The sequence below is a fragment of the Macrobrachium nipponense genome, chromosome 4 (assembly GCF_015104395.2).
Source record: "Macrobrachium nipponense isolate FS-2020 chromosome 4, ASM1510439v2, whole genome shotgun sequence".
Lineage (NCBI taxonomy): Eukaryota > Metazoa > Arthropoda > Malacostraca > Decapoda > Palaemonidae > Macrobrachium > Macrobrachium nipponense.
Genome location: NC_061100.1, coordinates 91,434,510 through 91,448,083, shown reverse-complemented (window position 1 = coordinate 91,448,083; position 13,574 = coordinate 91,434,510). Strand labels below are relative to the sequence as shown.

General features: G+C 36.3%; 1 protein-coding gene across 3 annotated transcripts in view; it reads right to left on the bottom strand.

Annotated features, from left to right (window-relative positions):
* LOC135211014 (protein spaetzle 5-like) overlaps nucleotides 1-13,574 on the bottom strand; it is a 956,827-nt gene that overhangs the window by 741,599 nt on the left and 201,654 nt on the right. The gene's annotated exons all lie outside the window — the stretch shown is intronic.

Genomic DNA, 13,574 nt, shown 5'->3' with positions numbered 1-13,574 from the left:
TATAATAAATATATATATATATATATATATATATATGATATAATAGATATATATATAATATATATAAAATATATATATATATATATATATATATATATATACACACAATAAATACATTTGTATGTTTGTATGTTTCAGTTGGTGCGTGCCCGCACTCAAGATTGGATGTTATTTTCAGAAGACTTCAAGTGGTCAGAAATCTATTGGTCTTTGCTGTTATTTCACTTATGGTCTAAAATAACTTCAATCAATGAAGTTTTTATATTCTATATACTTCGTGCCACACCAAAACTACATTTCATGAAAAGAACAGGATCAAGTTTTCCACCGATTCAAAATACGTTGTAATAATTTTCGAAAATAAAATACTGGTAATGGTAAACTCTGATTTTCAAATGGATGTGCGGGAATGTTACAGATCATACAGCAAATGACTTGTGTGAGAATTTTATTTCTATAAAGCCAAGATCAACAACAATGGAATGTCAGTGAAACTCCGAAGAGCGATCGGAGAAAAAGAGATCTACACAACATAGATTTACAGCAATTAAGAGTACCTTAACTGGCATAAACGAACACGAGTAATAAATTGTAGTTTTTCTGATGTATGCGGAGAATGACATCACATGTTTTACGAGAAATTTACAAACCACTTCTTCCCTTTTGATAGTACGTCGTAACAGTTCATGTTATCCCAAGCTTAGATTTTTATTATAACATATACAAGTGATAATGAACGAATCTTAAACCACATTGTTTTAAAGGCACATCTATTGTATATTATCTTAAATTCAAACAACGGAAGCCTTCCAAAATGAGAAAAATAATAAATTCATTTAGCATGGTTGCCACACTTACGAATTGTATCAAGACGTACAGAAATAGCGCATTATGAAAATCATTCATCGTCCGCACCGGCATCGAAAGCTGTGCGTGGTGTGGAGGCACTGAATGTGTTAAAAGCAGTTCGTACAATGACCTTCCGTCTACTTTTTTACATTTTGCTACTGGATTCTCGCGTATCTTTTACGTTTCATCAATGTAAGCTACAACCATAACTATAACAACAATGGAAACAAGCGCAGACCTTCGAGAGACAAAAGATTGAACTAACCACTTAATGAGCTCCCCGTGGGGCTTATTAACTGATTCTGAGATTTTATGGTTTTCCATCTATGGAGACATGTCTTCGGCAGATCCATTACAAAACCAATATCACTTTTCGTCGTACTCCTTACTTTTGGGAACAAATAACCTTACATGATGACCTCATAAAAGATAATTCAACTGTTACGTCAACTACTAACTTTTATAGCAACATCGCTGCCATGATAATCTATACATGCAAAGGCCACACGTCTACAGGAAATGTAAAGCATTATTCAAAAAGGTTTGAAACTCTCTCTCTCTCTCCTCTCTCTCTCTCTCTCTCTCTCTCTCTCTCTCTTATTCTTTCCCCCCAGAATCTCTTATCAAACAATAGACGTGAAGAGACAAGAGAAGAGCCACCAGTCCCTTTCTATTTTACAAAACGAAAAAGACGATAACCCTTAATTAGGAGTCTGCCAGTACGATCGATATTGTTTTTATAACTAATTAAGGATTGGTTTCAATTTTGCATAACAAAACTAATAGCCATGGGAAAGTAGGAATCTACAATTATTGTTACTATAGCTAAAGAAATAAAAAACAGCATTAAAGATTCTGCTGTTTTGGATATTGCAACATTTGCTCATATATTAGTTTTCTAAAATCGACAGATACAAGTATGTTTATGTGCATATAAGCCCTTTGTGAGTTCTGGTGTGAGGGTATCCGTCGATTTATAGGACATATAAAAAATCATTTACCGCTAATAGATTGTTAAAATAAAATCAATGAGATCAGTTGCACGTGCGCGTTTATGGAAAAAAAACCAGAGGGGGAGGAACGGAGTGTGAGGTAGCAGTTAAAAGCAATTAACTGCATCACCTGGTGATACCGAAGAGATGCTGCAGGGACTGTTGATAGGATACTGAAAATATTCTAAAAAAAGATGAATGTTAAAAGTGGGCGCTTGCAATGTAACAGGGGTAAATGGTCGACAGGAAGATGGAACAATGAATGGAAATAGCTGATTCATGTAATTATATAAATCCTGGTGTAATTCATTTACTTTTCCCTTGAAAAAAAAAAAATTCTTTGCAAATATTTACAAGACCCTATATTCTTTATCACATCAAAGATCACACTTTTTTCGCCTTACATCACTCCCACATCATCAGTTGTTTACCTCTAGTCCTGTATATTTTGTCTTTTCACTTGAATGATGAGTGATTTAACATCAATTAATTTCCATGTTTAAAGAAACAAGATACCAGTTATATATTGAAACTCATACGCAATGGTGAGGAGGCCTCTGCTTTAATTCTTGTATTAAAAAATAATTCATTCTAATGGCCAGTGGCCTCAGAAGCAGCTTTCCCACCATTTAGAGGTCAGTTCCCCCAAAAGGGGTTCACTGCCCATAACTAGGAATTCTTTTCTCTTGGGACACTACAGCTGCTATTTCATTGGCACATTCGAGTTGATGCACAAATAACATTACGAGGAAAAAAATAAATAAATAAAAAAGGCCAATTTATTATCTGGTGATACTGCCTTTTAGAATACAAATTCTTAACTAGGTTACCAACATACACCATGAACCTGTCTGATTTCGAAGAATTCTTGGCATTAATCGAAGGGCAGCTCACACTCAAATATTCTTCCGAAACACTAGTTAATGTAAAATAAGCCGAATGAATCTGTTCCTTTACGCAATAAGAATTTTTTGAAGAGACAGACAACCGCTTGTTTCACAATCAACAGCCACGTAAAACTGACAAAGAAATAATCCCCCCCTTCTCTCTCTCTCTCTCTCTCTCTCTCTCTCTCTCTCTCTCTCTCTCTCTCTCTCTCTCTCTCTCTCTCTACACACACACACACACACACACACACAAATAATTCTAGGCGTTGCTAATAAACCAATTCCCCTGCATGCAACAGATACACACAAAACCTTACAAAAGACAACAAGAACAATATGCAGGTTTTGTGAAGAAAAGTGTAGTTTCACAATAAAACACTGATCAGCGCTTTATTAGGAGAATGCACAAACCGACTACGGATGGTATTTTACTTCATTTCATCAACAACTTAAATTACACATCAAAAGTATAACGAGAGAGAGAGAGAGAGAGAGAGAGAGAGAGAGAGAGAGAGAGAGAGAAAATCGTATGTTAAGAGAAAGGTCAGAAAGAGGCCCTTACTGAAGGAGGAGGGAAAGAAACAATGTGTTAAATGAGCCACGGTAGAGGACGTAGTAATTGCTTACAAGGAGGACGTCCAACAATGGTTGTAAACAATGCCATCTACAAGTGGGCCACAACGCGGCCGACTTAGAGGAATGGCGTCCTTAAACCACTACAGTGATCTCTATGATCGGGATACATATGGGCGAAGCTTGGTCAGTCTTGATGACTGTTCCTAAGGGTCAAAATACATGGCAAGGCAGAATAAAGATGCTGTAGGCAAGGTGCAGTGAGGGAGTGGGACCTTTTGGCCTTCTGGGGAAACGAAGGAGAATGATGTTAAATACGGGAGAAAGGAAACGAGGAGGGATTGAAAATCTGAAAGAAACCCTGAGAAAGGAAGCAGCTCTAATCAAATAAAGATAAAAAGGATACGATAAATACAACAATATAATCACGTTAGTAACTTCAAAACCAGTCTTTCAAGAAGTCAACATTTCTAACAAAATCTATTATGTATGTGGAAATCTGACATCAACTTTACAATATCAGGGAGGTTTTCTCCTCGCAGCCTCTTTATTTCAGTACTAAGAGTATCAGGAGTGTAGCAGTGACTGCGGATTTGCTATCTTTGGAGCCTTCATCTATCACAGAAATCGTCCTGTTGGCAAGTTCGTATTATACATACATGCATACATACGTAGCTAAGCGTTTATAAATGCACACAAACAAGAAATCTAACTTGAATAGTTTTTTCTAGTTTCCAAAAAGGGTGGGGAAAAGGGCGGGACAGTAGAAGGTATGTCTTAAAGGAGGAGGAGCTGGGGGTCAGTGAAGATGGGAGGGTCAGGTGCTTCCTTTGTTTAGCTTCAACAAAAACAGACAAACACAAACAATTGCAACAAAAACACATGATGTGTAATGAAGGTAGGGCCACAAACAAACCCCTCGTTCTCTCACAGTTAAGTCAACACAAAAAAGAGTTCTGGGTTCAAGTGGGCTTTATCTCTGGTTTCTAAAGACTTAATGCAGTGTAAAAGGTGCTTGCAGGTCTCCCACTATTTGCCGGGTTTGTTCTCTACGACGTATTTGCTCAATTTTATTCTAATTAAGTCTACCACGACATTACGGGACAAGTATGCACGAAGACAGCCACTCGGAACCTCGTGTGCATTCCCTTGGTAACACGAATTTTGCATATTACACCAAATCTTTTTAATATTTAAGAGAGGTCTCGTCAGCAGCTATACAATAAGCAGCTTCTTCATAACTCATTTGAATTGTAGCCCACTAAGGACAATTTACGTGAATGCATATGTACATGCAACGCAGATGTTTCCATTTGCAAGAACATATGTACTGGTGATTATTTGTGCATCTACGTATGAACAATATATTATATATATATATATATATATATATATATATATATATATATATATGTCTATAAAATATATATATATATATATATATATATATATATATATATCTGTGTGTGTGTGTGTGTGTGTGTGTGTGTGTGTGTGTAGTGTTGAGTGTGCGAGCGTTCGTGTATATGACATGCATTCCACTCACAATTCAATAACATTTTCCTATATGTGCGCTTGTGTAACTAAGTAGTCGTTATTACGATTTATAAACAAATAAAGTGGCAATGATATATTTTAAAATAAAAACAGAAAAAATTAGGAGTAGCATGGTTGTACTTTTACTAGTTATCGAAAGAAAGTTTTTAACTAACAGTGGTGGCTAACTGAAGGTGGGCTGGACTCTTTTTAATCTCTCCTAGCACTTCATTCACAATATGACTAAGGGTACTGTTTCAGAGGTTCTTTACACCTAATCTTCGCAAAAAGCAATAGGAAAACACAGGATGTCCACACATACAAGATAAAAAAAAATCAACACTAGAACACTAGGGGATGCATAATGAATGGTCAACACTAGGGGATATATAATGAATGGTCAACATTGTTCCTTTAAAAGCACAAATGACGTCGACTCGGAAAGAAATTCACGTAAAAAGAAACCCATAATAAAATTAATGTATTAAACATTCATACATAAGTAGTAACAGTTAGTTGTTCCTCAAAATGACTGAATATTATTCTAAAGACTATCGCAGGACCCATTTCCCTAAGCCCACTCAAATATGTTCCAGAAAATGCAATGTCAAAAGCCTTATTCACAATAATATATTGTATAAAATAAACTCATTCACATTTGAGATACTTTTGAGTTTAATTGATAATTACGATAAACGTCTTGCGTTTATGGCTACATTAAAAATAATTATTCTAAGCACAATTGTACAGTTTACACTCACGGTGCTGAACTATTGCATGGTTTTTTAAAGCTATAACGATGACTGAAGATTTAATACGGCCTTAAAAACGAGTCTCTAAAATGGCTGGATTACCTAGCGTATGGTACCAACTTTAAAAATCTTGAAGAATAATACATCTATGTATTTACAACTTCAAAGCCGTCTAAAAACAATCCGATCCATTAAAAAGGTTCCAAGGTACTACAGACTTCAACAAATGTGTTAAAGAACGAATTAATCACTGACCGAAGAGCAGGAGCAGAATATATCACTCTTTACTCTCTTGTTTACTGCTTATGCAAAAGTCTTTTAGAGTTTGTCTTTAAATAGGATCTATGTTTTCATGTAATCTACCATGAAAAAAACCTTACAAATAACTTTTTACTAAATAAGTTTACTATTTCCCTCCAAGCCACCCTTTCCAGTACACCACTGCCATGCCTCCTTATTCATAAACTTTGAATCATCCGAATCAGCATCTTTTACGGGGATAGTTCAACTTAGTATTTCCCCTTAGTACACTCACATTAATAACTACACTTCACATTCACATCAGCTGACCGAAAGGTACCTTCATCCATTTCAAATTTTGTTTCCATGCACTTCCTTTTTCTATCTCATATGTTTTTGACGCTACTAAAACCTCGTCTCATCTATATCATGAGGCATCTTCTCTCTTTTGTTACAGTTATCAGCATTTGTTACGCCCAGATACCTATGTAAGCTAATAAATCCATTCCTTCCACCATTGACAGTAACATTTATCATTCCATCTCCTTGACTTTCACACTCGTATCCTTACTCCTGTTAACATTCACCTTCAGCTTCCTTATCTTAAAAGCAATATTTAATCCTTCCACTTCTCTGCATTATCAATCACCAATCAAAACTTCGTCGATGTACACATCAGTTATTTCAGATCTTTTTAATCTTATGTTCTCCTATTTCACATGTGCTTTACAAACCTTTCTCCTTTGTTCATACTTCAGCAAAACATAGTTTCTGATTAGATTTATAATAATACCACTTTTACACATCACTCTACCATGCTTTCATCTAACTGAAGAAACAACAGTTTCTTTCTGAGAACATACAATTATACATATATATATATATATATAGATATATATATAATATATATAATAATAAATAATATATATAGATATATATATGATAAATAATAATAATAATAATAATAATAATAATAATAATAATAATAATAATAATTAATAATAATATAATAATAATAATAATAATAAACAGATCCAATAAAACGCCAAAATACAGAGAGAAAAAACTATATTTCAGAGACTGCTGTTTCCCTCTTCAGGTAGATTATTCATCTACCTGAAGAGGGAGACAGCAGTCTCTGAAATATGGTATTTTTCTTTCTATATTTTGGCGTTTTTATGGGCTCCTTATATTAAATGCAATTCTGTTGTAACAGAAACATTTTTACCAGTATATATACATATATATTATCATATATATATATATATATATATATATATATATATACTATACTACATACATACACATATATATATATATATATATTATATATATATTATCTTATATATATATATATTTTTTTATATATATATATATATATATATATATATATATAGATATATATATATATATTATATATATATATATATGTATATATATATATATATATATATATATATATATAATAAATATATATATGAACTGATCTGTACAAAAATTCATGTGTGACACATAATAGAAAATCTACTAGATGTTTTGTACGTGTGTGTGATCAGCAAGTAACGAAAATATACTGCTGATTCATTGGCGTGGGTGATTCAAATGAGTGCCATACATTGAAGACCCTTGGTTTCTTTCGATTATAACAGACCAATCAACTGAGGCCTATGACCTAAACCAGTTCAGTTTGAAAAGATAAGAGTCAGTAGGGAGTAAATTGTCGACGGGTTAGGGCATCTCTTAAGACAGTGGTCGACACATGTCGTCTCAGAGTACCTTACGACTATATAATCATATAATTAGTAGCGTAATAATAGACACAGGGCCCTGTGTAACTATTAAGGAAAATACATGTATGAATTGTATCTTCCACGCTTCATTGTACTGATAGAACCCTTATATAATTGAGAAGCAGGTCATGTAAATTGCTGTCAGTCGTGGGGTCTTGCCAGTACATAATAATTAACAGCACTAACAATAACAGTGCCAAGGAAAAGGACAGTGTGAAGGAACTGTGTCAACAATTATCCAACACACATTAGAAGAGCTGCACACATTAACAAAAGAAACGCAAACCAAAAAGCCTGTCGACCCACCCACAATTTCGGCCAACGTCACGTGCCTGAATTTGGTAACTCATGCACTGGTGAAAGTTTCTTTACGATTGAGACCTTTATAAAGTGTGCTGAAAATGCCAAAATTGGGTGGACAGATAGGGAAAGAATTGTACAAACGAAACAGATCTTTGGTGATGTAGCACGACAAATTAGGAGTTGGGACATCGGTTATTCGGAAACTGGGGCACTTTTAAACAGTACCCCACTCAGCAGTTTGCCCTACACCGAGAGGAGAAGATGGAGCTAATGGAAGTATATGACTCCAGGTTGGGGGCAGGAGAGTCGATTTCAGCCTTCTGCTATCGCGTCAGTGAAGACTATGAATCCCTCACCCCTGACAGAGACCAGACTGTAGAGGGAAAAGAAACCTTCTGTCGGCACATGCTGAAGCAAATTCTTCCCACCTCCACAGTGGGATTTCTTTTTGGTGACGAGAGGTCCTTATACATCTTGCTGCCGAAAGTACAACTCCTATTTGACCACGAACGACGCCAGCAAATAAGGATGGGGGCCCAGGCCACCTCCCAACCGGTTATTGCAACAGTTAACCAATCTGACCCAGCGAATCCTCTGTCAGTCTCATCCACTATCCAGGGGTCAGAGTCACACACCCAGGGGCCTCAAAGAGACAGGGGGAAAGCAGCCAGGGACAACACAGTTGGCCATTGCAAGAGGTTTGGGAGGGAGGGCCACCTGAGGGGCCAGTGTCCCTCTCTTGCTGAGCCATAGGCAGCCGATGTAGAAAACAGGAACAATTCGGTAACTCCAGAGTTAGGGAGAGAGAGAGAAGGGATGCGTGTAAGACCAGCTGTGAGAGCAAGAAGGCTGACTCTCCTAGGAGGTCAGCAAGCAAACGCCCTCGGAGTGAAAATAAGTGTGTGATTGATTTGTGTGGTTTGAGTGTGGAAGAAGTGTTAAAGGGTCAGAAGTCCAAGATATGGATTGGACAGATTACGGATTATGTAAGGGGTGCGAGTAACAAGTGTTCCAATTTCCTAAAGGTGCCAAAAAATATGCTCTTCATTGAAGGGGATATTTTGTTTAGTAAATATGAGAAAAGACCGGGCAATCTCCGATCTTGCGTCGTCCTTCCTCCCTCTTTGTTAGAGAAAGCCATCCACATAATACATGTAAGTGCTTATGCATTCCATATAGGTATATATAAGTCCCTAGGGAGGGCACAAGAATTCTTTTTTTGGATAGGAATGAGAACAGACATTACAAAAACCATGAGCAAGTGCCACATATGTAATACCCTTGTGGCGGGATCACTCGCAAAGCAACAAAGCAAGCAAGCTCCCCACAGTTACTTTCATCGTACCGGCTGACAAATTTTCCCACAGCCACACTTTCCCCTTTACATTACTTTTTAAGTGCATGACAGTTGGTTCAGCAAGTAAAACAAACAAAACTGTCACATTCATATGCTTACCATCAATGGCTGACTTCAGGGCTAGGCGCTGTGCTGTCCGCTGGATATAGGCTAGGCTAGTCGAGACAACCACCGCCGAAAATCACAACACAAAACAACCAACCGAGAACTACAACCATACAACTTAACAACCCGACAAATCACTGTGCAGACAAACACCAACAGCTTGGAACAACACGACAACCATACTACAACCCGAACCCAGCACAACAAACTGCCAACACCAACTTTGTCCCCAACCGCCAACTCACAGACATCAAAATGCACAACCAGTACAACTAACCTCTTCAACTTCACCACAACCAAACAGACACACACACAGCACTTTACAATACCAAAATCAATCAAATCACACAACATAAACTGACCATCATTGGATAAGACTGCTGCCAAACCAACTCTATGACTGAATATCACGACTCTCCATAGCAGACTCTCGCCACTGACTTCTTCGGCAATCGCTGCAACAGGCAATACCCATACACTTATGCCCGCCAACCATCATACCATTCCCATTCATCCCTCCACCAATTTTGCTCTCTCTCTCTCTCTCTCTCTCTTTCTCTCTCTCTCTTTCACGCAACTCTCAAAGACATTGTCAAATTTAAACTACCATCTAACGCCTCCATACCCAGAAAAACCACAACCACTCTATTCCAAAGACTTGCCTATGGCCAGTAGAGCCAACTAAATTTAACAGAGTGCATATCAATGTCATGGGACCCTTCCCTCCTGGAGATGGGCAGTTCAAATGTGTGTGTGCGTGATGGTGGATGCATTCACGCATTATATGCACACGTATGCAATGGTGGATAAGACCGCAACACACGTATGCAATGGTGGATAAGACCGCAACATCGGTTGCCAGAGCTTTGTGTTCATTCATAATGAAATTCAGCTGTCCTCATACTCTAATCAGTGATAATGGACATGAATTTGTTAATAAAGTGATAAAAGACCTGACAAAATTATTAAAAATTATTAAGTAGTGATTTCTTGTCTAACACTGTTGACACTAGTATAGTTTTGTATTGTTGGAAGCTGTGGGTGGATGGTGTGTGTACAATATGCATGCCATTGGTTTTGGTTGAGATACCTTGTATTGCCATTTGTTCCAATTTCCTGCTAATGCCAATTTCTCAGTTTTTGCTTTTTTCTGCAGTTTTCATCAACAATGGCCAACAGACAATATTCTCTGGGCATGGATGTCATCAACTTCCTTTTAACGGAATTAGAAAGTGATGTCGATGATAATTTAGAGGTTACTGACATCTCTATGGCAAAAAATTTGAGTGTGTGACAAAGGGTTGGAGGCGAAGCAGATGACCTTGAAATGATTACGAGACGAGGGGGGCAAGACGGGGGAGGATGTAGTGGGTCTGTGCCTTTTCTGGTGACAGATTACATTAACTTATGTCAATAAACCATCGACACACCTTAGGACGAGAGAAAGAGAGAGAGAGAATAACATTTCTGACCTTTACCTTATGACAAAGCTTCCTAACTGCAATAATGGCTATACACCCTCATATATTATTAAATAAAAAAGAGCAATAGGTTCACTATAGCAAATTCAATTTATAGTTTTGTTGGTGCAAAACAGATAGTTCAGGTGGCAGATTTGGCAGTCGAACTTGGTGTGGATTGTAGCCATTTTGTTTACATACCCGAAAGGTAAGTTGGCATATCTCTATATATTCTTGTTTTCTATAGAATATGTGATATGTTGGTATATTTTCATGCATAAATATCATATTTTATAATAGTTACAATGATTTTTATAAAAAAATATTTTCATGGTGAACCTGGGAGGTGAAACAATGACCTTCATATTTTGCCCTTGATATAAGAGTAAATTACATCTTCGTGCAGATCTTTTTACATAACTCCGTTCTAGGATAATATGAGTTTATTCTATAAAAATATTAGCCACTTCCTATTTCCTTTAGGTACCAAAAAAAAAAAATGCGTGAAATTTTGACAATTTTTTTTCTTGGCCAAAAAAACTTACACTTTATTTTCTCTTTTCAGATTTTGACCTCTATGGATCCGACACCTTTTCTGGCAGTCACATATTGTATTGTAATTAGTAGTTTTAGGAAAGATTTCCTCAAGTTCTGTGTGTATGTTATATTTTGTGTTTTTTGTAAATATTTTCGTAAATTATTTTTTGCATATACTTATCTTTTTAATATATTTGTAATAAATATCTAATCTGGAGATGGGTATGATTTATCTTTTCAGTAGTGTTTGGCAATGGGTGAAACTGATTTTAGAAATTAAAATGTACAGCATAGCTACAGTTTTTGAATTCTCACAAATTTTTCTGGGCGCTCGGGTCGAACTCGACCCCACGTACTTTTAACTGGGTACCAAAGTAGCAAAACCTATGCAGGGTAAACGTTATATAGTGTTGAACAATACCGGGTGATGTTCTGTAACCTAACCCGAAGAGTATTTCAGATAACACAGAAACTTCTGTTGAGGGCCAATGAAAAGTATCAGATGAAAATGATCAGCGATTCTGCACATGAATGTCTAAGATACAAATATGGGACAGAATCTATTTGAAAAGACTACAACCAAAGAAACATAAACTTGAGCCCGCCTATTTAGGTACATACCATGTACAACAAATTAAAAACGACACTGCAGTGATAAAGCATATTAGGATCAGTGTACAAGGAGAGTACCACTTCTCACACATGCCTCCCGGCAAATATGTCCTAATGTGGCATCTGAATAAACCGGTAATCCCCTTTCTGGGACTGCCTGATTACTGGGAGAGGAGGTATGTCTGTATGTACATGATGTGAATACAGACGAAGGTCGCAAATAATGGTGTTATGTTCTGAAGTATGAACATTATTCTAAATGTATCTTTGCACCAACCAGCTGTATTCCTTTTTAATCTTTTATTTCTATTTTGTGGTTTTATCTTTCCATGTTTAAATTGAGACCAATTGTACTTTCTATTTCATTTATTGTGTTTGTACAAGTTCTTTAGTCTTGATGATTGATAGTAATCTGTTCATTTTATTATTTTTAGAACTACAGTTTTTGTGATCCAATTTTGAAGAAGAAATGTAGTGTTTTAATGTGGAGATATAAAATTTATTATTTCATTGATTCATACATAAACCATTTTCATTAAAGATCACGTTTGCAATGTGATGCATGGAATTCAGAGCAGACTGTAAATTGCCAATTGTAAGCACACAATTTGACCCTAGCTTGATAAGCTTAGTTTTTTCTATTCTGCATGAATTATAGTTAACATTTCAGTCAGTATGTTACTCAAATAATAGTGCACCAATGATAAAAGACTGAATAAAGAAGAAAAATTCATATAAATAAAAAAAAAAGTGTTATGAGTAACTATTGGGGGGTGGTGAACCGATTTGTATAGAAAATTCATGTGCGAGACGTAAAAGAAAATCTACTAGATGTTTTGTACGTGTGTGTGATCAGAAAGTAACAAATAGATGCCGCTGATTCATTGAATACCCATACGATTCTTGGTGGCTTGGTTCCTTTCGATTATAACAGACCTATCAGCTGAGGTCTATGACCTAAACCAGTTCAGTTTGAAAAGTTAAGAGTCTGTAGGGAGTAAGTGGTCAATGGGGCAGGGCAGGTCTCTTAAGACAGTGGTCGGCGCGTGTCGTCTCAGAGTACCTGCCAACTATATAATCATATAATTTGTAGCGTAATATCAGCAACAAGGGCCTGTGTAACTATTAGGGAAAATACACATGTTAATTGTATCTTACGCATCTCATTGTACTGGTACATAGAGCCCTTATATGATTGAAAATCAGGTCATATATATCCAGATTAAGAGAGCCAAGGTCCTGCAATATAATGGCGAAATCCAGACATGGATAAGTAAAAAAATTCTAAGGGTTTTCAAGGGCAATTACATACACTTCCCTACCTAACCTTGTCAATACTGCATAACTTCACACACACAATATGCCGATAAACAACAATCATCATACTATAAACTGAAAAAATTATGCAAAAGGCAATTATCTACTTTTTTTGCATATTTTGAACAAAATACACTGCATAACTACGCTGCAAAATAAATAAATAAAATAGAACCTTTTCTCTCTCAAAAATGACAGTTTGGTAGGAGGGTAGCCTACCTATGTTTACCTACAGCTTGCCATGGTTTTATCATCATTAATGTA